Below are 6,179 nucleotides of genomic sequence, written 5' to 3'. Positions count from 1 at the left end.
GCGCGCCCCGCGCCGCCGTGACGTCACCGGCGCGCCCTGGCGCCCGGCCAAGTGGAACCTGTTGGGTGCTCTGGAGTTTTCCCCGGAAGTCTGTCATGTAACATGGCCCGAGAGTGCGTTACGCTGTCGTTAAGAAAAAAGTTTTAAAAAATTGGTAGGTTTTAAGAGAATGAATGAAATTTTTAGAGCTTTCTTTTCAACATAGATCATATTTGACGCTCTGTGTCTGCATTTTTGAGCCACGGTAATTTTAGATGCTTAAGCTCAACATGTCCGAAGCTGAGCTTCAGTTCCCTGTTTACCTTTTATTGTTGTTGTTAACAGCACCAGTTAGGTCAGAACAGCGGCCTTTATCTCACGTTGCTCATGCACGGGTAGATGAGGGGTCCTGTGTTATACAGGCGGTTGTGTGCGCACAGGCGGAGTTGCTACCAGTTGGTGCTCTGGCTAACTCCCCTGGGAAACAGACATTCGGGTTGTTGTGACAATAGCTAGAAATTTTACTTGCGAAATGGAATGCCGTTTTCTAATTTCACAGGGGCCCTGCAAGAGCCAGCGGCAGCCCTGCTTCCGAGAAGGGTCTGAAGTCGGAGAACTATACGACTTGCCATCTGTGAAGACTTGGGCTAAGTTACTTATCTTTCTGTGCCGAGGCTTTCTGTTTCTTCATCTTAAAATGAGGATAATAATAATGCTTAATGCAAACGTTGTTGTGAGGGCCGGCCCTGTGGCTTGGTGGTTAAGTGCGCGCGCTGCAATGCTGGCGGCCCGGGTTCGGATCCCGGGTGCGCATCGAGGCACCACTTCTCCGTCCACCCTGAGGCCGAGTCCCACATGCCGCAACTAGAAGGATGTGCAGCTATGACATACAACTATCTGCTGGGGCTTTGGGGGGAAAAAATAAAATAAATAAAATCTTTAAAAAAAAAAAAAAAAAAAAACGTTGTTGTGAGAAGTAACGCGTAGCAGCCTGGCACAAAGCTCTCAATAAATGTTATTACCAATAGGTAGTGATGGTATGTAAAACCGTCCAAGTGATCAGATGGCTCGCTTTCATTTAAATACAGAAGCTTTAGGGCTCCTATCTAAGACAGAGTCTGAGTTATGCTTTTGTAATGTCATTTATCCTGTATGATGCCAGCTAGAATAAACTTGAAGCAATTAATGATCTGGTTATTACTTTAGAAGATAATGTTTTCAGTTTTAGAGGTCAAGTTTCTTAATTGCTAAAGTGCTTACTATATAGTAACTCACTATGATCAATTTATAAACTTGATTAATGGGGAATTTACCCATCATTCTCATTTTTTTAACTACTTTTTTGGTTAAAATCACGACTGAAAAAAACCATGAATGTGTTGCATGTAGAATGATGCATTAGGATATCACCTTATTTGAGAATAATTTAGAATATGGATGGGAGTCACATTACTGTTTTCAGCAGCAAACATTATTAAGAGCCAAGTTTGGACATCATGCCGTAATTCAAACAAGCCTTCATTTGTCCTTGCTTTCACCTTCATTTACTAATCCATTTCTCTGCTCTCTTTTGCAACCAAACTCCCCAAAAAAGTTGTCTGTACTCTTCCCAATCTCTCTCCTCCTCTCCTCTCACACTGTCTCCTATCAGGCTTTCACTGCCACCATTCCATCCAAACTGTTCTATCAAGGTAACCAATGACCTCTGTGTTGCCAAATCTCATGGTCACTTCTCAGTGCTCATTTTTTTTGGCAACAGTTGATCATTCTCTCTCCCTTGGTACAAAACTTTTCTTGTGTTGGTTTCCAGGACACCACACTGTCTCAACTTTCCGGCAACCTGATTGCCTGTTCCTTCTCAGTCTCTTTGGCTGCTTCCTTTTCTTCCAAACCTCTGTCATTAATGGGCTTTGGTCCTGGGTTCTCATCTCCATTCTCTCTCCTTCCCTTCCTCCCTCCCTCCCTCTCTCTCTCTCTCTGTCTGTCTCTCTGACATACAAAAAGCTATATATATTTAATGTATATAACTTGATGACACTCTTCTCTTTAGCTACACTCACTCTTTTGGTGATCTCATGCAGTCCGTTGCTTTAAACACTATATGTATGCCAACGACTCCCAAATTTAAATCTCTAGTATAGACCTCTTCCCTGAACTCCAGACTTGAGTATCCAACTTCCTATTCAGCCACCCCGTACACATGTCTAACAGATGTTATAAACTTGTCTGAAGCTGAGCTCCTCTTCCCCTCCCAAAACCTGCTACCATCTTAGTTGAGGGAAACTCCGTTCTGTCACCTACTCGGGAAAAATTTTGAAATCATATTTGATGCTTCTTTTTAACTCTTCGTATCCAATCTATCAGGAAATTCTTTCAAGTACGTCCAGAATCTGACATTATCACTACTATCAACCGTGACTGAGCCACCATCACCTTTCATATGAATTATCCAGTAACCTAACTGGTCTCCCTACTTCCAGCCTTCGTCCCACCCCCATTCCTGTCTAGTCTCAACATAGCAGCCACAGCGATCCTTTTAAAATGTAAGTCAAATTGTGTCACTGCTCTGCTCAACAGCCTTCAATGGTTCCACATCCCACTGAGAGTACAAGCTAAAGCACTTCCCTATGAGGACCCCGAAGACTCTACCTTATATGCCACCTGCCCACCTCCACACATTCTGACGTCAGCTACCACCAATAATACCATTGCTTCCTCTTTTCAAGCCACACTGGACTCCTTGTTGTTACTTGTGCCAGCCAGGCATGCTCCCACATTTGGGCCTCTGCGCTGGCTGTCTCTCTGCCCGGAACACTCTTTCTACTACTAGTCATGCAGATTTCTCCTCTCATCTCCTTAAAGTCTTTGCTCCATGTTTACTTCCCCAATGAGGTCAACTCTGACCACCCTGACCACCTATCCCTCACTCTCACCCCCAGCGCTTCCTTCCCATTTACCTGGTTCTAGTATTCCATTGCATCCATTACCTTCTAGATATTTAAATTTAAATATTTAATATTATATAGCAGTATTAGATATAATTATTTAAATACTACATATTTAACTTACTATGATTATTTGTTATTGTCTGTTTCATCCTCACTGAATGTAATCTCAACAGGAATTTTCATCATTTTTGTCTGCTTTTAGTTCATGGAAGTGTCCCCAGTGCCTCTATGTAGAGTGTGAGATACCAGGTGTCATCAAGGACAACCCCAGGGTTCTTAGTCTGAAAACTAAAAGGTTGAAGCTGATGTTTACTAAGATGGGGAACTCTGGGAAGAGCAAGTTTGAGGGCAGGAAAGACCAGGCATTGGGTTCTGGGCATATTAATTTGAGATGTTATATCAGTCTGTTTAGAAACAGTTTGTTGCAGTACACAACTCTAAAAATCTTAATGCCTTAAATCAAAAAGGTTTATTTCTTGCTCACATCTGTGTCCATTGCAGGTTGGCTCTGGCTGTGCAGACTTCATCCCATGACCCAGGCTGAAGGAGCAGGGATGTTTCTGGTGTTAAAACAGAGGGAAGAGAGAGCACAGTGGAGCCACATGATGGCTCTTAAGTCTTCTTCTCAGAACTGGCACATGTCACTTCTACTCACATGTCATTGACCGAAGCAAGTCACATGGCCAGCCCTGACATCAGCAGAACAGGATTAAATATAATCCTAGCACTGAAAAAGGTAAAACATATTTTGAAAAATAATACAGTCTACTACAGATGCCTATTTGACATCTAAGTGGCAGTGTCATTAGGTAGTTGGATATATGAGCCCGAAGTGGAGATATAAATTTTAGAATCTTTAGCATATAGTGTTTACATTCATGAAGTTAGAAGAGATCACCAAAAGACTAAGTATAAATAAGAAAGAGAAAAGTTCCAAGGACTGAGCATGGAGCCCTCTAGCATTTAGAAATAAGAGAAACGAGAAATGGTCAAACATGACTGAGAAAAAGTGGCTGGTGAGAACCAGGAGAATAACCAGGAGAAAGTGGTGGCTGGAGGTAAAGCAAAGATTGTTTCAAGTGGGAGGGAGTAATCAGCTCAGTCAAAGGCTGAGTTGGTGAGAAGAGGAGGACTGGGAACTGAGTGGAGGTAAAGCTGATAAAAGCAACTTTACTGTTGGGGTTGGGGAAGAAGCCTGATTGTAGTGGGTTTAAGGGAGAATGGTAGTAAATGAATTAAAGGCAGCAAGTATGAACAGACCAAACAGATTATTCACAGGAAAAAAGAAGGTGCACGAAGAACATCGGAAACCATAAACTACACTGATGAAGATCGGGAGAGGCCAAGACGCTGGAATATCTAAGTGCAGGAGCAGTGACTTGCCACTCAAAGCAAACACATGTCATTCATGTTTATCTACTCAGGTGTCTCCATTCCTTGCAACGTGAGGAAGCTGCACTAACTCACCATCCTTTCCCCACCAGTTAGCTTCACCTTTATCACATTTTAAATTCCGTTTCCTTATATTTCTTCCATAACCTCCTAGTGTTGGAGTGCCCCAGGGCTTACTCCTTGCTCTTCTTCTCTATCTACATTTACTCCCTTAGTCTCATCCAGTCTCAAAGCTCTCAATATCTATATGCTCATGACTCCCACATTTCTAACTCTATTCATACCTTTCTCCAAATCGAAACCCCACTGCACACTTGATATTTCGACTTGGATGTCCAATAGCTTAAACTGCTGATCTCCCTACTACAAACCTCTTTTATTCATAGATTTCTGATCTTTTTTTTCTGTTGTGAGGAAGATCAGCCCTGAGCTAACATCCATGCCAATCCTCCTCTTTTTGCTGAGGAAGACCGGCCCTGAGCTAACATCTATTGCCAGTCCTCCTCCTTTTTTTTCCCCCTTTCTCCCCAAAGCCCCAGTAGATAGTTATACGTCATAGTTGCACATCTCTCTAGTTGCTGTATGTGGGACGCCGCCTCAGCATGGCCGGACAAGAGGTGCATCGGCATGTGCCCGGGATCCGAACCTGGGCCACCGGTTAGCAGAGTGCGTGTACTTAACATCTGCTCCATGCGGCTGGCCCCATAGATTTCTGATCTTGGTCAATGGCAGGTTAATCCTTCCTGCTCTAGATCCTGTCACTCCTCTGCTCAAAACCTCCAGTCCCATCAGCAGAACAGTTAAGAAACTTTCGAGGCAGCCCTGATGGCCTAGGGGTTAAAGTTCGGCTCACTCTGCTTCCGCGGCCTGGGCCCAGTTCCCTGGCACAGAACCACACCACTCATCTGTTGGTAGCCATGCTGTGGCAGCGGCTCACACAGAAGAACTAGAAGGACTTACAACTAGAATATGTAACTATGTACTAGGGCTTTGGGAAGGAAAAAGAGAGAGAGAGAGGAAGTTTGGCAACAGATGTTAGCCTAGGGTGAATCTTTGCCACCAAAAAAATAAAAAAAGAAACTTGCCCAACATCACCCCATTGAGTCACTGACAGAGCTGAGATCTGAACCCAAGCAGTCTGACGGGAACCTGTGTTCTTAACCACAGTACTTTGACACATGCGTATATTTAGTAGGTTACGAGTTGGTATGTCGAGTAGGAGCCCATATTTTTTAAATATACAGATGGATTTATAAGAAAATGCCTGAAAGGTTGTATACCAAATATATTTGTACTGTGATCTCTGGATGAATAAATTATGGCTTGAGTTTTTCCTTCTTTTTGTTTATCTGTATATTTTACATTTTCAACAATGAAAGTGCTTTACTTTTGTCATAAGCAAAACATTCTAACAGATTTTTTTCAATTCAGGATTCCAGATAAACTTCATTTCCTTTAATCATTCTCTGTTTCATAAATAATCTCATTCCATAACTTTTTTAGTTGTTCAGCCCTGATGTCAGAAGATACAGGGCATTTTCAGGCAGATTTCTCAGTATTTCTAGCAGAGACGTATTATAGAGCTGCTACATCTATATGTCTGATACAGTGTAGTGTTTCTTTCCATGTCACAGTAAGAAGTGTCTTGGTGGGTTTGTCTTAATTTCGTAAAGTATCATCTCAACAGTAGGCGCCCCTTTTTCACATCCTAAATAGCAATTTCCTAAACATAAATACAAAGACCTTCCCTGGCTTATATTTGGTAAATAGAAATAACTTTGTGGTATTTCACCAGCGTGTCAAGAATGTTAGATTTTTCTGAAGGTAAAAGACAAGCATCATAAACACGTTTCTTCCTCC

The 6,179-nt window shown here is 42.5% G+C and overlaps 1 long non-coding RNA gene across 1 annotated transcript; it reads left to right on the top strand.

The window, feature by feature from the left end:
* The first annotated feature begins 69 nt into the window (after window positions 1-69).
* On the top strand, window positions 70-5,636 carry LOC147914548 (uncharacterized). Its single transcript, XR_015555271.1, has 3 exons — window positions 70-154; window positions 539-2,522; window positions 3,429-5,636. It is a non-coding gene; the product is annotated as an uncharacterized LOC147914548 (long non-coding RNA).
* The last annotated feature ends 543 nt before the right edge of the window (window positions 5,637-6,179 follow it).

This window comes from Ceratotherium simum, chromosome 19, assembly GCF_057802395.1.
Source record: "Ceratotherium simum simum isolate JZ-2026a chromosome 19, ASM5780239v1, whole genome shotgun sequence".
NCBI lineage: Eukaryota > Metazoa > Chordata > Mammalia > Perissodactyla > Rhinocerotidae > Ceratotherium > Ceratotherium simum.
Note: the sequence above shows the minus strand (reverse complement) of the source record. Positions and strands in the feature narration are given on the sequence as shown.